The sequence below is a fragment of the Cervus canadensis genome, chromosome 25 (assembly GCF_019320065.1).
Source record: "Cervus canadensis isolate Bull #8, Minnesota chromosome 25, ASM1932006v1, whole genome shotgun sequence".
NCBI lineage: Eukaryota > Metazoa > Chordata > Mammalia > Artiodactyla > Cervidae > Cervus > Cervus canadensis.
This window is the reverse complement of record NC_057410.1, coordinates 1,872,204-1,891,073: the sequence shown is the minus strand read 5'-3', so window position 1 is coordinate 1,891,073 and position 18,870 is coordinate 1,872,204. Positions and strand designations below refer to the sequence as shown.

At 38.7% G+C, this 18,870-nt stretch overlaps 1 protein-coding gene across 29 annotated transcripts in view; it reads left to right on the top strand.

Moving 5' to 3' along the window:
- Positions 1-18,870, top strand: part of R3HDM2 (R3H domain containing 2) — a 158,649-nt gene that overhangs the window by 22,009 nt on the left and 117,770 nt on the right. For 3 of the 29 annotated variants that reach the window (XM_043446918.1, XM_043446929.1, XM_043446923.1), the window contains exon 2: positions 9,592-9,712. The exons of the other annotated variants lie outside the window; for them this stretch is intronic. The gene's annotated coding sequence lies outside the window, so the exon portion shown is untranslated. The remainder of the gene's footprint in view (positions 1-9,591; positions 9,713-18,870) is intronic. 29 annotated transcript variants of the gene reach the window in all.

Genomic DNA, 18,870 nt, shown 5'->3' with positions numbered 1-18,870 from the left:
GAGGCAAAGCGGCATCGCATTGAGGAGTGAATGGGGGCTGGGAGAAGGTAAACCGTCCCCAGGAAGATCACAGAGAGTGGAGAGAGAGGACAGCAGTGAGAGTAGGTGGGCTTCAGAGAAGAGTTTTTTAAAAATTAATCAATGTATTTATTTTTGGCCATGCTGCATGGCATGTGGGATCTTAGTTTCCTCACCAGGAATTAGGGTGAGGATTGGGGTGAGGGATTGAGCCTGTACCCCCTGCATTGCCAGGGAAGCTGCAAGGAAGAGTTTTTCAGGCAAGAGACTTGAGCGTGTTTATCTGCTCAGGGGACGAGCACGATGCTAGAGAGTGGTGATGTTGGAGTGAGGTCCTCCAGTGTGAAGAGAAGACTAACTCCAGAGCAGTTCAAGTCAGTTGCTCCTTTGTGTCCGACTCTGCAATACCATGGACTACAGCACACCAGGCTTCTCTGTCCATCACCAGCTCCCAGGGCTTGTTCAGACTTAGGTCCATTGAGTTGGTGATGCCAATCAGTCATCTGATCCTCTATTATCCCTTTCTCCTCTTGCCTTCAGTCTTTCCCAGCTTCAGGGTCTTTTCCAGTGAGTCAGTTCTTCACATCAGGTGGCCAAAGTATTGGAGCTTCAGCATCAGTCCTTCTAATGAATATTCAGGACTGATCTCTTTCAGGATGGACTGGTTGGGTCTCCTTGCAGTCCAAGGAACTCTCAAGAGTCTTCTCCAACATCATAGTTAAAAAGCATCAGTTTTTCGGTGCCCATCTTTCTTTATGGTCCAACTCTCACATCTGTACATGACCACTGGAAAAATCATACCTTTTACTGGACAGACCTTTGTTGGCAAAGTAATGTCTCTGTTTTTTAACGTGCTGTCCCGGTCGGTCACAGCTTTCCTTCCAAGGAGTGAGCGGCTTTTACTTTCATGGCTGCAGTCACCATGTGCAGGGATTCTGGAGCTCAGAAAATAAAGTCTGCCACTGTTCCCATTGTTTTCCCATCTATTTGCCATGAAGTGATGGGACTGGATGCCATGATTTGTTTTTTGAATGTTGAGTTTTAAGAGAGCCTCTTCAGTTTCATCAGGAGGCTCTTTAGTTCTTCTTCGCTTTCTGCCATAAGGGAAGTAGAATTATTTTTATGTCTTTCATTAAAATAGAGGAAAAGGTCAAGAAAGGGATGGGGACAAATGCTTGGTCAGTGAACAAAGGAGTTTGAGGGAGCTTCTGACTTTAAGGCCTTGATATTCTTTGTGATGGAGGAGACTTATCCTCTTGGGTTAGGGGGCTGGTGTGTTCTAATAAGAGAGTTGGTAAAATAGAGTCCTTGAGAAAAGACAGAAATTTGAATAACTGTTGAGAGAGTGGGAAGGATAGTTGCCAAGGGGTTTGTTTGGCTAGGATGGCAAAGGTAGGGTGAGGTGGTATAAGGGTGGGAATGCATTTCAAGCAAGTAGAATAGCCTGGGCAAAAAATCCCAGGAATGTTAAAGACTATGGTGTGTACGGAGAGGTAGCATTATTTTGATTGACTGGAGAGAATATCTGTAGAGCCTAATTTCATGGTAGGCTTTAAGAGTTATATTAAGGACTTTGAAATATTCTGAGGCAAAGAGGAACCTCTGAAGGTTATCATCGGAGAAATGGAATGATTATTTCACAAGGGTAACTCTGGTACCAGTTTTGAAAAATACAATGGATTAAGAGTAGAGGGAGAGACATTTGTTAGGGGGCCATTGTAGTCGTGCAGGTGTTGAAATCAAGATAGAGATGGGTATGGTGGGTAAGAAACAACCCTCAAATCTTAACAGCTTGAAACAGCAGTTTCTTTCTCACACTACATGTTCATCAGGATAGGTTGGAATTTTAGTTATTCAGGGTAAAGGCTAAAAGGCCAGTGGAGGAGCCACCGTGGGAACATTGGCAGCTGCTTTGCTGAAGGAAAAAAAGAACTCTGGAGGGCTTGTCCCATTAACTAATTTCTCTGCCTATCAATGATGGAAGTGGAGAAGAAGGGACGGGAGCTAAGACGATCAGATGGATCCAGGAGATGGTACCAGAGTTTGGAAATTGGTTAAATATGGAAAGGAAAGAAGTAATTGTGAACAGATGACTCTCAGTTTGTGTCTTAGGTGACTGGGCGGTGTTAACAGAGATAAGAAAGAGGGCAGGTTTTAGGAGTATCTATATAAAGTAAATATTAACAGACCTAAAGGGAGGAAGAGACAGCAATACAGTAATAGGAGACCTTAATTCCCCACTTTTATCAGTGAGTAAGTCATCAAGACAGAAAATCAATAAGGAAGCTTTGGCCTTAAATTACAAATTAGACAAGATAGACTTAACAGACACCTATGGAACATTCTATCCAAAAGCAAATGTGTATCCAAATACACATTCTTCTCAAGTGCATTTGGAACATTCTCACAGGTCATATGTCAGGCACAAAACAAATCTTAATACGTGTAAGAAGACGAGTCGTAGCAGCGATCTTTTTGACCACACGGTGTAAAACTAGAACTTAGTGACAAGAGGAGAACTGCAAAATTCATTAACATGTAGAGCGTAAGCAACATGCTACTGAATAATCAATGGGTCAAAGAAGAAATAAAAAGAAAAGTTAATAAATACTCAGAGACTAATGAAAATGGAAAGTCAGTGTACTAAATACAAAACCTATAGAATGAAGCAAAAGAGAAGTTCATTGAGAAAATGCCAAAGTTAGGAAACAAGGCAGATCTTAAATAACCTAACTTTGTACCTGTAGGAACTAGAAGAACAGGCTAAATCTAATGTGAGTAGAAGAAAGGAAAGAAATATTAGATTATAACTAGAGTAACTATAGAAAAGATCAATGGAACTAGGAGCTAGTTTTTTTTAAAAAAAGAAACAAAATAGACAAACCTATAGCTAGACTTACTAAGGAAAAAAGAGGACTCAAATAAGAAATGAAAGAGATGTTAACACCTTATATCTCAAGAGACTACTGTGAACAATTACATGCCAACAAATTGGACAACCAAGAGGAAACAGATAAATTCTTAGAAGCATAGTACCTCCCAGAACTTCATCGTGAAGAAATAGAAAATCTGAACCAGACCCACTAGAGGTGAACCTCATTTTTTTGAGATTGGCTTTATTGTGCTTCACAGATACTGTGTTTTTTGTTTTTTTAAAACAAATTGAAGGTTTGTGGCAACCTTGCAATGAGCCAGTCCCTGGCCTGTTTTTCCAATGGCGTTTATTCACTTTGCGCCTTTGTGTCACAAATGGTAATTCTTACAATGTTTCAAACTTTTTCATTATTATTTGTTAAGGTGATCTGTGTTCAGTAGTCTTCTGTGTTGCTATTATGTTATCTTGTCATTTTTTAGCAATAAAATATTATTCTAAAATTAAGGTATGTACATTGTTTTTTTAGATGAAATGATACTGCACAATTAATAGACTACAATATAGTGTAAATGTGCCTTCATATGCACTGAAAGGCCAAAAAAATTTGTGACTTGCTTTATTTTGATATTTGCTGTATTACAGTGTTCTGGAGCCAAACCTGTAATATCTCTAAGGTATGCCTATATCAGTAAAGAGATTGAATCTGGATCAAATAATCTTGATTATTGAGTAATCAAAAAACTTCCAACAAGCAGAAGTCCAGTACCAGATGGCTTCACTGGTGAATTCTACCAGACATTTAAAGAAGAACTATTACCAATCCTCAGACTCTTCCAAAAAATAGAATAGGAGGGTATACTTCAAACTCATTTTATGAGGCTAGCATAACCTTGATAGAAAAAACAGACAAGTACACTGGAAGTAAAGAAAATTACAGGCCAGTATCCCTGAGGAATATGACACAGAAATTCTCAACAAAACATTAGCAAACTAAATTCAACAATACATTAGAAGGATCATTCACCGTAATCAAGTGGGATTCATTCTGGAGCTGCAGAGATGGTTCAGCATCTGCAAGCCATCAGTGTGATGCATCGCACTGACAAAATGAAGGGTAAAAATCGCACGGTCATCTCACTGGTGCAGAAGAAGGATCTGACAAATTTAACATCCGTTATAATACACACTTTCAACAAAGTGGGTACAGAGGGAATGTACATCAACATCATAAAATCCATATTTTTTAAAGAAGATTTTTCTTCTATTGAAGCAACTCTTTAAATCAAAATTCTTTGTAAACTCCTATGGATAAAAACCATATATTACAAGCCCTCAGCTAACACACTCAACTGAAGCGGAAAGCCTTTCCTTCCCACTTTTATTTGACATAGTTTTGGTGATCTTAGTGCAGTTTAGCAAAAAAAACCCAGGCAAATATAAATAAAATTATTAAAAAGGAATGAGGCATTCAGATTGGAAAGAAAGAAGTAAAACTGTCACTATTTGCAGGAAAAAAAGGAACAAAAATCAGTTGTTTCTATATGTTAATAACTCAGAAATTTTCAAAATAATCTCACTTTCAAATTGTAGCATAAAGAATAGAATACCTAGAAATAAGTTTGACCAAGGAGGTAAAAAACATTTGCAGTTTATTATAAGGTCTGTAAGAAATCAGTGAAAGGAATTGAAGAAGACACAGATTAGTGGAAAGATATTCTCTGCTGATGGATTGGGAGAATTAATATTGTTAAAAAGTCCATACTGAAAAAGGTCCATACCACTGAAACCAATTTACAGATTCCACCCCTATTGTATTTCTCATTACATTTTTTACAGGGAACAAACAATCCTAAAATTTGTATGGAATCACAAAAGGCAGCAAATAGTCAAAGAAATCTTGAGAAAGAAGAGCAAAACTGAGCGTATCATATTTGCTGATACCAAACTATATTACAAAGCCACGATAATCGGAGCAGTATGGTATTGGCATAGAGACAGATAAGTGGGTTAATAGAGCAGAATGAAGAGCCCAGAAATAAACCCATGCACGCATGGTCCGTTCACTTATGACAGCAGAGCCACAAATGTACAGTGGGCAAATGATGGTCTCTTCAATGAATCGTGTTGGGAAAACTAGACTATTATCCCAAGCACAAAAAATGGTTCACAGTGGTTTAGAAACTTGAACATACAACCTGAGACTATAAAACTTGCAGAAAGAAACACAGGGAATAAGCTCCTTGACCTCAGTGTTAGGATCCTTTGGATTTAACACCAAAAGCAAAGGCAGCGAAAGTAAAGATGAATTAAGTGGGACTGCATCAAACTAAAAAGCTTTGCGCAGAAAGGGAAACCATCAACAAGGTGAAGAAGCCTGCCGTGTGGGAGAAAATGCTCACTTATCATACACTTGGAAGAGGCGTAGATGATTATACATAAAAGTTACAAGGGTTTATTGGTACAGCACAGGGCGTATAGCCAGTATTTTATAGTAATGGAATACAACCTTGAAAAATTATGAATCGCTATATTGTACACCTGTAGCTTAGGTAATATTGTACATACACTACACTTCCAAAAAACTCATGTGTTTGGAAAAGGTCAGCATCCGAAGTGTGCTCGTGCAGCTCGACAGAAAGAAGACCACTCTGATTTTAAAATGGGCAGAGGAGTGTTGGTAGGAAGTTCGCTTTTGGAAATACAGTTGTCTAAATGAATCTGGAGCTCTTCAGAGGGACAGAGGTATTTAGATTTTGAAGTACTCTGTGCATGAATGTTGTTCAATCCATGAGAAGAAACAGGGTCATGCAGACAAACTTACAGAGTGCTAAGAGAACTGAGAGGAAACTCCAGGAAATAGCAGAATTTAAGAGGCATTTCTGGCCTGAGGGCATTGGATTTTAATGTAAAGATTGATGTTTTGGGGACCAAGGCAGGCTATATCTGTTTCTGACATATAACCTTCTAGTGAGGAAGGAGCAGATGTAAGCGGTGAAATGCTGCTGCTCTAACATGGTAGAGTATGCTAGCTCTGTTATTTGTGTTAATGGTGGATTTATTTTTATTGGTCCTTAGATGGAATGCATTTTAATTTTTTATTTGAATTTGGATATATTTGGCAATTCACAAAATTTTAGTAAAGTTTTAGTAAAGTTATTATAGTAAATTTTAGTAAAGTTATTATATTAATAGCTCATAAGTTAGTTGCCAGGACAGAAAAAGGCTAAAAATTGATCTGTCTCCCCATATACTTAGAAGGAATATAAGTGAACAGAGAATGTGATATCACAGAAGTATAATAGTAGCACACATTAGATGATTTAATCCTTAGAAGATAGTCCCTGTGGATCAGTACTATATTATCCCTATTTACTGGTGAGGTTTAGGGAGTGTCTTTATCTGTTCAGGCTGCTATAACAAAATACTGGGTGGCTTATCAACAGAAATTTATTTCTCACTGTTCTTAAGGCTGAGAAGTTGAAGATCAAACATGGTCTGATTCTGCTGAGGACCCTTGTCCTGGTTAATAGCCAGCATCTTACTGTGTCCTTTCATGATGAAAGGAGCTATCGATCTCTCTAGAATCTTTCTGTGTAAGAGTAAGTTCATGACCTAACCACCACAGAGGCCTCACCTTTTAATATGTTTGGAGGTTAGGATTTAACATGAATTTTGGGAGGATACATTCAGACCATTGCAGAGAGGTTAAGTTAGGTTATTTGTTCATTGTGCAGCCAGGACAACCCACTTACATGCTGAAGTCTGCACTTGTAAGCATCACCTGGAATTGCTTTTTATTAATAGAACACAGCAAAATTTATACTGGATAGCCAGGAGCTTGGGTTAATGTTGCTGCTTGTTCTTTTTCACCTCCATGTTTTTATGTGTAATTCCAAACCTGCAGAAAAGTTGAAGCAGTGATAAAATGAGCACCCGTATGATTTTCCCTAATATTTATTGAATATTTTGTCACATTTGTGCTCTCACACCTTCTTACCCACTTCCCTCCCTCCCTCACTTTCCCTCTCTGTCACATTCCACTTCTCGCTTCCCCTTCCCTCCCTATACATATACACATTATTATTATTAAACTTTTTTACTGTGTATTAGGAAATTTCAGACATCAGGAAACTTCACCCAGAATTTCTTAAGCATATGTCACCTAGGAACAAGTTATTTTCCTATATTACTACAATGTTGTTATCAAATTCATTATCTTATTTAAAATACAGTGATATATTAGTTATGGTGTATGCTCAAATTTCCTCAGTCATATTAATAATTGAGATACTGTTTTATAGCTGTCCTTCCAATCTTGGATTTATTCAAGGATCATGAATTACATTTAATTTTCATAGCTTTTTAGTTCAGAGAAGTTCTTTCCATTTTTGTGCCTTGGGTCATTGATACTTTTGAAGAGTTTAGGCCAGTTGTGTTGAAGAATGTTTCACAGTTTGGATTTGTCACGATTGTGTCATGATTTTATTAAACGGTTTTGACAAGAATACTGTTTAGGTAATGCTGTGTGCTTCTCTGTGCACACACTGTCATTTTGCCGCATTACTGGTGATAAGTTTGATTACTTAGATGAATCGATACAGGCTGCATTTCTTCTTTGTAAAAGTGCCTTTTTCCCTTTGTTATTAAGAAAATGCCTGTAGGATGGTGCTGTTAAGATTGTATGCCTCTCTTTCTCTACGTTTTACCCAGTGGTGTTAGCTTTGTTGGTGATACTTGCCTGAATTAATTATTACATTGGTGGTTACAAAATGTTGAATTTGTCATTCCTTCTCCATTTACTAGTTGGTGTTATTCTATAAAGGAGAACTTTATTTCTCCTGTTTTTTTTGTTTTTGAGAATCACTATAGATTAGGGTTAGGGTTAGTAAAAAAATTCAAAATGTTGCAGTCCTTTATCAGTGCATAAAATACTGACAGTATTTAGTATTGTACATGCAACAATTGTTGTCAGTTTGGTCAGTCGGAGCACCTTCAAACTAATTCCTATGCTTTTTTGACTTGTCCTGGTCAGGTTCTGAGAAATTCTTTACATCCTGGCACAACAAGGTATTTTGGGTTCACTTTGTACTTTACTTGCTTCAAACCTGGAATCAGTCCTTTCTGCAAGGAACCCTGATTCCTTTAGTGGAGAATGTTTCCTTTAAAGGGGAACTGCCCGTATTTAATTATCTATCCTTTGCTGTCTTTATGGGGTCAGTTATTTCCAGTACAAAAAAATGAGTGGATTCCAGACCTAAGACCCTTCTGTGTCTTCCTAGAAGTACTCGATAATAAAGTGTCTGAATTGAATTATTTCTCAGAATGAAGTGAGGTACAGGCAGTGTCGATGACTTGCCATGGGAAATAATGGGATGTTGTTTAGAAAATTGGCATTGTATTTTTTTCCCCTCTAACTTGGTGGTGACGTGTGAAGGTGAAAACAGGTATTTGTATCCTTTTTACTTTTATATAATCCAGGCTTTTTTTCCTGTGGTATAATGACTTAAGAGTTGTTTCCCTCTTTGTTATCTTCTGCTCTCTGAATTCAAATCTCCTTAGATAGGGAAACTTGTAATCCAGCTCTTTAATACTTTGTATTTTGAACCTGCATGTTGTATTCATCTGCACATACACTTTACACATTGGTTTGTGTACACAATCTATGAAACTGACATGAAGTTAGGGTGTTTATTGTATTGAACATTTATGCTGGAGCCTTTTTTTATGGCTCCTTATGAGGTCTGATGTTTCAGAAAATCCAAAATAGATTTGGCCTTAGAACTGAGATCTTGTACACCCTAGTTGCTAATGGGCCAACAACTTGAGCATGTCCTGCTGTGAGACTCTACATGAAATGGGACGTGTCAGTCCTTTCTGCAAAGCTTTTCTTCCTTGATTTTTAAAAGTTGAAGTGTAGTTGATTAAGTGTTGCACTGATTTGTGCCGCACAGCAAAGTCTACGAAAGGGTTTTGCCTTGAAGGTGAAACTCCCTAAACCTATCTGTATATTTCTTTGAAGTGAAAAAAAATAAATAGGCTGTAAGGAAATTGCTATTAACATTAAAAATTTTTTTTTTTGTTTTGGCCACGGCATGTGGGATCTTAGTTCCCTGACCAGGGATTGAATTGGTGTCCCCTGAGTTGGCAGCGTGGAGTTATAACCACTGGACTGCCAGGGAAGTCCCATGTTTTGTTGAAATATTTAAAACTCTATCCCTATGAAAGAAACATGGAATTTATTTTTGGAGCAGTGATGCTGGTCACTTCCAGAAGTTATAGGTAATAAATATTTTAATTACATGGCTTATGTATTTGTTCTTTTATATGTGGATGACTACTCTAAAAGTACTTTAAAAATTAGCTGCCTGGCAACATAAACGTGCAGATATTAAAATGAATTGCATGCCTTCCAACTATTTCTGTTACTTGGCTAAATTTAGAACCCTGTAGAGCTCCTGCAGAATTGAAATCTCAGGGGATTTTAATAGTCAAGACAGACAATATTTGGCTCTTCGGAATAAGGTAGAAAAAAAATAGCTTCAGATTAATTTTTGCACTGTCACCTAGGCTGCTTAATTAAGGCACTGAGGCCAGTGAAAAGTCAAAACTGTTCTGAGAGTTTTATTTGACTGTTGCTGAAAATTTGGTGGAGTTTAGATTCTGGGTGGTGAAAGGGATAATTTTTTTCCTCCTCCTAGGTGAATTGCTGGAGGCTATCCACTCTCCTTTCTCCAATGTCTCTTCAGATTATGCTTGATAAGTGCAGTTCTTTATACTTCACCAGGATGGATGAGGCAGTGCGTCTGAGTTAGAGATCAGGTGAGCATTATGTTTGGGTACTGGTGGGTGAGTTTTCTGACACTAGAATTGTTTTGCATATGTGTAGATTCAGACTAGTCTAGGATATTTTGAGGAGAAACTTATTCAGTGTATATTTAACTGTACATGAAATAAAAATCTCTTGATGGAGTTGGATAGACATAGAAAATAGCAAATAAAAGGAATGGTAGTTTGAGTAAGTAACTTAAATGTAAGTTAAAATGGGGCAGCTTTTACGTAGAGTGCATATGACGTGTTTACTGCCCGACTTGGCCATTGGAACTGTAAGGCTCTGCTGCTACTATGGTAAGAAATTTTCAGGACGTTAGAAAAATGCCCCCAAATTATTGTAAACCAAGAAAATTCCCAGAGTGGAATGTAGGTTTTTTAATTTTCTGGCCCTGGATTTATGCAAATGGTGAAATGTAAAAAAATTGAAAGACAAATCTGCGTCTTACTCACATTGTAAGCCCATGTGCCTTTTTTTTTTCCCTGCTCTCAAAAGACTTACTGTTTAGTAAGACAGAATGTTAGGGAGGAGGTAGTAGGATGGTTTTTATTTTCTTTTTTTGCTTATCTCTTTATAAATTACATGGATTTCTCTTACGATTAGATGGAAAAGTCAGTTATTTTAAAACATTTTAAAAAGGATAAGGGGCTATAAATCAACTCTTGACACTCGTGAGTGCACCAATAGACTTGTTTTCCAGTGCTCTTGGACTCTAGTTAGGTGGTGAGTTCTTTTTTCCCGGGCTTTGTGACTATTTCTTTGGGCAAACTTTCTTTATATTATAGCTGAAATTTTTATTAAATAATCAACCACTTAGATAATAAACTTTCTATTTAAGCCTAGTAATGTATAATTTTGTTTTGTGAAAGAGTTCCCATTTGAATTCTGGGAGGAAAGCTTGTGCTTGTTAGCTTGCCCTAGCTTGCTGGAGACTTATCATTTTGACGTTATAAAGGGGACCTCAGTTAAATTTGAAAAAGACAATATTATATGCTTTTACTAGAGTAAAATCTTAGTAGTTTTTGGGGTGACAGGGAAGACTGTTGCATTTTCCCCTAGGTCCCAGGGATTTTCAGAGACACCTTGACTATCAGATAAGGTATTTGGGACCATTAGAAGTCTTAGGACCATTTTAAGACTGTGGGATCAAAAAATTTTTTCTGTGCATTAAAAGACCTTACTGGCTAGCTGTGAAGATAAACTTGATAATTTATGAACAAAACAACAGTAGATAGAGTGGGTTAGATTCTGTAGTATAGATGGAATGTTGTAGAATTTAGTTGTATCTAACCGTGCAGTGTAAACAAATAGAAAAAAGATAGAAATCAATCTAGGAAGTAGGGATGGAGATAGGAATTGAACTGGGCTTCAATAAGAGATTAGTATATAAAATTTATTTCATTTCAGTGGCTATATTTCAAATATGTATATTTTTCTTTTTTGAGAGTTGCTTATTTAAATAACTTTACTATGGAAAATTTCAAACATTTGAAAGCATTGGAATAGTTAAATGAACTTCCATATGCAGTTGTTAGCTTGTGGCTACTCTTGTTTCATCTATAATCCTATCCCCTTTCCTGACTGTCCTGAAGAGGATCTGGTGTATAATTTCACCCTGAGTATTTAAGTATATACTCCTAGATAATGACTTTAAAGATATAATGTCAATACCATTTATACTTCTAAAATAATTAACAGTAATTCCTGAATATTAAATATCTGGTGTTCATATTTCCCTGACTGTATCATATTTTCTAAACAGCTTGTATGTTTAGTCAAATAAAGTCTGTATCTTGTAGTTGGTCAATATATGTTTAAAAATCACTTAATCTGAAAAATTTCCCCTCTCCTTTTTTTTTCCCCCAGTGTATTTGTTGAAGAAACTTGGTTATTTGCCCAGTAATTTTACCACAAGTGGATTTGATCAGATTCAGATTCAGTGTTGGCTAGAATACTTTATAGTGTACATCCGTTAGGAGGAAGTGTGTGAGGTCTATTAGTCTAATTTTCATGATGTCAGCAGCCGTTGATGAACCTTGTCTACATCCTTTATTGAATTTCATTAGTGGTTATAAAATGATGATATTCAATTTGTATTATTTTAAAATTTATTTTAGCTGGAATTTTTCTTAGCAGTTTTACTTTTTAATAGTCATTTATTTTATTTTCTGCTACTCTGGGTCTTCATTGCTGTGCGTGGGCTTTCCCCACTTGAAGTGAGTGGGAGCTGCTCTTCAGACGTGGTGTGCAGGCTCCTCATTGTGGTGGCTTCTTGTTGCAGAACACGGGCTCTAGGGCGCGCGGGCTTCAGCAGTTGTGATGCATGGGCTTAATTGCCCTGCGGCATGTGAAATCTTCCTGGACCAGGGATGGAACCCATGTCCCCTGCATTGGCAGGTGGATTCTTAACCACTGGACTACTAGGGAAGTCCTGGAATACTTTTATAAAGGGATACTTCCCTCATTATTTACTTGATTACTTTCAGGTGTATCTTGTACAGGACAGGTGAGAGAGATGCTTTGAATCTTTATTTTAATTATTGAATCTTTATTTTCAAAATAGTTTGTTCACTAACATCCTGCAAAGGTGACTGATAAGTTTTTTGAATTGTCATTATGAACTCATCAATTTAAATGTACTGATGTGTTTCAGTCTTATTTCTTTTTTATTCTTACTGATGTCTCACTGATTAACTCATAATGGCAAATGGGAACCTCTTTAAGTTGGCTGCAGTGTCCTTTTTAAAAAAAAAACCAACACTTTCTGTTTAGGCTGCACTGCGCGGTTTGTGTGGTCTTAGTAGACTGAACCTGGGACCTTGGTGGTGAGAGAGGAGTTGTAATCACGGGACCACCAGGGAATCCCCTCCAGTGTTCTTTTCATGTGATCCTCCTAGTTTCTTCATTTTCTGGTCTGACCTGATATTCAGAGATCCTCTTTTCCATCTCCATTCATGGGCATGTAACAGCCTTTGCCTCTTTTTTGGGAAATAATGTTTAGAAGCCACAGTCTGGGTGCAAGAGGCACTATTGCTTAGTGGATTGTTCATTATTTCTTGCTGTTTTTAGTGAAGAAGGCTAGGAAATAAGGTTTTTTTTTGGAAAGAAAATGCATTACAAGTTTGTATCAGTATTTCCAATTCAAAGACAGGACTATAGATTTTTAAGTTCAGTATCTTTAATCTTATAGATTTGTATTTTTCAGATTGTGAAAGTAATAATGTAATTATTATAAGAAATTTAAATAATTCAAAAAATGTAAAAGGTGAAGACCGTGACCCTACCCTAGAACCATTAGTTAACTACTTAACACAATTAATTTAAAACCTTCATGTATTGGAGAAGGAAATGTCAACCCACTCCAGTGTTCTTGCCTAGAGAATCCCAGGGATGGCGGAGCCTGTCGGACATGACTGAGGCGACTTAGCAGCAGCAGCAGTGGGTGTTTTTCCTACTTTTAAAGTTGAGTGTAGTTGATGTAATGATTGTGTTAGTTTCAGGTGTGCAGCGTAGGGAGCCAGCATCTTTACAGATTACACTCAGTTAAAACTTACTACAAGACAGTGGCTCTCATTCCCTGTGCTATGTAATATAGCCTTGTTGCTTATCTATTTTACATGTAGTAGTTTGTATCTCTTTGAGTTAGACAAGGCTGTGGTCCGTGTGATCAGATTGGCTAGTTTTCTGTGATTATGATTTCAGTGTATCTGCCCTCTGATGCCCTTTTGCAACACCTACCATCTTACTTGGGTTTCCCTTACGTTGGACGTTGGGTATCTCTTCACAGATAATCCAGCAAAGCACAGCCGCTGCTCCTTACGTTGGACGAGGGGCATCTCCTCACAGCCGCCCCTCCTGACCCTGAACGTGGAGCAGCTCCTCTCTGCCCTCCTGCAACCGCACAGCCGCTGCTCCTTGGATGTGGGGCTGCTCCTCTCGGCCACCGCCCCTGCCCTCGGGCGTGGGGTAGCTCGTCTCAGAGCACAGCCTTGTCTAACTCAGTGAAACTAAGCCATGCCGTGTGGGGACCCCCAAGACGGACGGGTCACGGTGGAGAGGTCTGACAGAATGTGGTCCACTGGAGAAGGGAATGGCAAACCACTTCAGTATTCTTGCCTTGAGAACCCCATGAACAGTATGAAAAGGCAAAAAGATAGGACACTGAAAGAGGAACTCCCCAGGTCGGTAGGTGCCCAGTATACTACTGGAGATCAGTGGAGAACTAACTCCAGCAAGAATGAAGGGATGGAGCCAAAGCAAAGACAATACCCAGTTGTGGATGTGACTGGTGGTACAAGCAAGGTCCGATGCTGTAAAGAGCAATATCGCATGGGAACCTGGAATGTTAGGTCCATGAATCAAGGCAAATTGGAAGTGGTCAAACAGGAGATGGCAAGAGTAAACGTTGACTTTATAGGAATCAGCAAACTAAGATGGACTGGAATGGGTGAATTTAACTTAGATGACCATTAAATCTACTACTGTGGGCAGGAATCCCTTAGAAGAAATGGAGTAGCCATTATGGTCAACAAAATAGTCTGAAATGCAGTACTTGGATGTAATCTCAAAAATGACAGAACGATCTCTGTTCATTTGCAAGGCAAACCATTCAATATCACAGTAATCCAAGTCTATGCCCCAACCAGTAACGCTGAAGAAGCTGAAGTTGAAGGGTTCTATGAAGACCTACAAGACCTTTTAGAACTAACACCCCAAAAAGATGTCCTTTTCATTATAGGGGACTGGAATGCAAAAGTAGGAAGTCAGGAAACACCTGGAGTAACAGGCAAATTTGGTCTTGGAGTACGGGCAAAGGCTAATAGAGTTCTGCCAAGAGAACACACTGGTCATAGCAAACACCCTCTTCCAACAACACAAGAGAAGACTCTACACATGGACATCACCAGATGGTCAACACTGAAATCAGATTGATTATATTCTTTGCAGCCAAAGATGGAGAAGCTCCATACAGTCAGCAAAAACAAGACCAGGAGCTGACTGTGGCTCAGATCATGAACTCCTTATTGCCAAATTCAGACTTAAATTGAAGAAAGTAGGGAAAACCATTAGACCATTCAGGTATGACCTAAATCAAATCCCTTATGATTACACAGTGGAAGTGAGAAATAGATTTAAGGGACTAGATCTGATAGACAGAGTGCCTGATGAACTATGGACGGAGGTTTGTGACATTGTACAGGAGACAGGGATTAAGACCATCCCCATGGAAAAGAAATGCAAAAAAGCAAAGTGGTTCTCTGAGGAGGCCTTACAAATAGCTGTGAAAAGAAGAGAAGTGAAAAGCAAAGGAGATAAGGAAAGATATTCCCATTTGAATGCAGAGTTCCAAAGAATAGCCAGGAGAGATAAGAAAGCCTTCCTCAGCAATCAATGCAAAGAAATAGAGGAAAACAACAGAATGGGAAAGACTAGAGACCTCTTCAAGAAAGTTAGAGATACCAAGGGAACACTTCATGCAAAGATGGGCTCAATAAAGGACAGAAATTGTATGGACCTTACAGAAGCAGAAGATATTAAGAAGAGGTGGCAAGAATACACAGAAGAACTGTACAAAAAAGATCTTCATGACCCAGATAATCACGAAGGTGTGATCACTCACCTAGAGCCAGACATCCTGGAATGTGAAGTCAAGTGGGCCTTAGAAAGCATCACCACGAACAAAGCTAGTGGAGGTGATGGAATTCCAGCTGAGCTATTTCAAATCCTGAAAGCTGATGCTGTGAAAGTGCTGCACTCAATATGCCAGGAAATTTGGAAAACTCAGCAGTGGCCACAGGACTGGAAAACGTCCATTTTCATTCCAATCCCAAAGAAAGGCAATGCCAAAGAATGCTCGAACTACCGCACAATTGCACTCATCTCACACGCTAGTAAAATAATGCTCAAAATTCTCCAAGCCAGGCTTCAGCAATACGTGAACCATGAACTTCCAGATGTTCAAGCTGGTTTTAGAAAAGTCAGAGGAACCAGAGATTAAGTCACCAACATCAGCTGGATCATAGAAATAACAAGAGAGTTCCAGAAAAACATCTATTTCTGCTTTATTGACAATGCCAAAGCATTTGACTGTGTGGATCACAAAACTGTGGAAAATTCTTCAAGAGATGGGAATACCAGACCATCTGACCTGCCTCTTGAGAAACGTGGATGCAGGTCAGGAAGCAACAGTTAGAACTGAACATGGAACAACAGGCTGGTTCCAAATAGGAAAAGGAGTACGTCAAGGCTGAATATTGTCACCCTGCTTACTTAACTTATATGCAGAGTACATCATGAGAAACGCTGGGCTGGAAGAAGCACAAGCTGGAATCAAGACTGCCGGGAGAAATATCAATAATCTCAGATATGCAGACGACACCACCCTTATGGCAGAAAGTGAAGAGGAACTAAAAAGCCTCTTGATGAAAGTGAAGGAGGAGAATGAAAAAGTTGGCTTAAAGCTCAACATTCAGAAAATTAAGATCATGGCATCTGATCCCATCACTTCATGGGAAATAGATGGAGAAACATTGGAAACAGTGTCAGACTTTATTTTTGGGGGTTCCAAAATCACTGCAGATGGTGATTGCAACCATGAAATTAAAAGATGCTTACTCCTTGGAAGGAAAGTTTTGACCAACCTAGAGAGCATATTGAAAAGCAGAGACATTACTTTGCCAACAAGGGTCCATCTAGTCAAGGCTGTGGTTTTTCCAGTGGTCATGTATGGATGTGAGAGTTGGACTGTGAAGAAAGCTGAGTGCTGAAAAATTGATGCTTTTGAACTGTGGTGTTGGAGAAAACTCTTAAGAGTCCTTTGGACTGCAAGGAGATCCAACCAGTCCATCCTAAAGGAGATCAGTGTTCACTGGAAGGACTGATGCTGAAGCTGAAACTCCAATACTTTGGCCACCTCATGCGAAGAATTGACTCATTGGAAAAGACCCTGATGCTGGGAGGGATTGGGGGCAGGAGGAGAAGGGGCCGACAGAGGATGAGATGGCTGGATGGCATCACTGACTCGTTGGATATGGGTTGGTAGACTCCGGGAGTTGGTGATGGACAAGGAGGCCTGGTGTGCCGTGATCCATGGTATTGCAGAGAGTCGGACACGACTGAGTGACTGAACTGCACGACTGAGTGACTGAACTGAGCTGACTGAGTTTGTGTCTCTTAATTCCATCCCCCTAATTTGCTCCACACTCCTTTCCTCTCGCCTTTGGTAACCACTAGTTTGTTGTTTTGTATCTGTGAGTCTTGTTTCTTTTTTGTTTGTATTTTCATTTGTATTATTCTAATTTTTCTTCATTTTTCCTTGAAAATTTTTACTTATTTACTTTTAATCAAAGTGTGGTTGATTTATGTTGTGTTAGTTTCTGATGTACAACAAATTAATTCAGTTATATGTATATATATTATTTTTCATATTCTTTTTCATTATGGTTTTTTATAAGATCCTGAATATAATTAACTGTGCTATACAGTAGGACCTCATTGTTTATCCATTCTATATATAATAATTTGCATTTGCTAGTCCCAAATTCCCAATCCAACCCTCGCCTGCGCCCTACTGTATTATTTTTTAGATTCTGCGTATAAGGGATACACAGTGTTTATATTTCTCTGTTTGACCTATTTCACTAAGCGTAATATTTTCTGGGTCCATCCGTATTGCTGAGATGGCAGGGTTTCATTCCTTTTCATGGCTGAGGAGTATCTTTTGTGTATTAGGTGTGTTTGTGAGTGTCTGAGTCTCACATCTTCTTCATCCGTTTACTGGTTGATGAACCTCTTGCCGTGGTGGTTTAGCCGCTCAGCCGTGTCCGAGTCTTTGCAGCCCCATGGACTGTAACCCACCAGGGTTCTCTGTCCATGGGGATTCTCCAGGTAAGAATACTGGAGTGGGTTGCCATTTCCTTCTCCAGGGGTCTTCCCAACCCAGGGGTCGAACCTGGGTCTCCAGCATTAGCAGGCAGATTTTTTTTTACCATCTGAGCTTTGAGAGAAGCCATGAGCAAGTTGGTTGCTTCCTTATCTTGGCCATTGTAAATAGTGCTTCATGGATATTGGGTTGCATGTATCTTTTTGAATTAGTGTTTTCATTTTCTTCCGATATATGCCCTGGAATATAATTGCTGGATCCTCTGGTATTTCTATTTTTAGTTGGTTTTTTTGAGGAAACGTCATACTGTTTTCCATAGTGACTCTTCCAAATTGTATTCCCACTAATAGTGTACCAAGGGTTCCCTTTTCTCTGCATCCTATCCAGTGTGAAGTAAGTCAGAAAGAGAAAGACAAATACCATATGATACCACTTACATGTTCATAGCAGCACTATTCACAATAGCCAAAGCAATGAATACAACCTAAATGTCCATCAACAGATGAATGGATAAGGAAGATGTGGTACATGTATACAGTGGAATACTACTCAGCCATAAAAAGAACAAAATAATGCCATTTACAGCAACATGGATGCAACTAGAGATTATCACACTAATTGAAGTAAGTCAGAAAAAGACACACACCTTATTATATCACTTATATGTAGAATCTAAAATAGGCACAAACAAACCTGTCTACAAAACAGAAACAGACTTGTTGACATAGAGAACAGACTGGTTGCCAAGAGCCAGGGAGAAGGATACATGGGAGTTTGAAATTAGCAGATGCAAACTATTAGTGAAAGTGAGAGTGACGTCCGTCAGTCGTGTCCGACTCTTTGCGGCCCCATGGACCGTAGCCTACCACGCTCCTCCGTCCATGGGATTTTCCAGGCAAGAGTACTGGAGTGGGTTGCCATTTCCTTCTCCAAAACTATTATTAGATTGGTGCAAATGTAATTGCGGTTTTGGACCATGAATTTTAAACCCACATAACTAGGCTCGAGGAGTCAAATACAACTGAAGCAACTTAGCACGCATGCAAGTACATCTTTGTTAATCAAGATAGGAACTGTTACAGTCAACACACTTTTTAATTTTATTTTTCAATCAACACATTTTTTTGTCAGTGAAAAATGTTTGTTTATTCCTGTAGTGTAAATACCTGTGCTTCAGGATTCAACGAACTCTTGGAAAGCATTTTCTGCCTCCTGCTGGTTGTGGAAGCATTTTCCCTGCAAAAAGCTGTTAAGATGCTTAAAGAA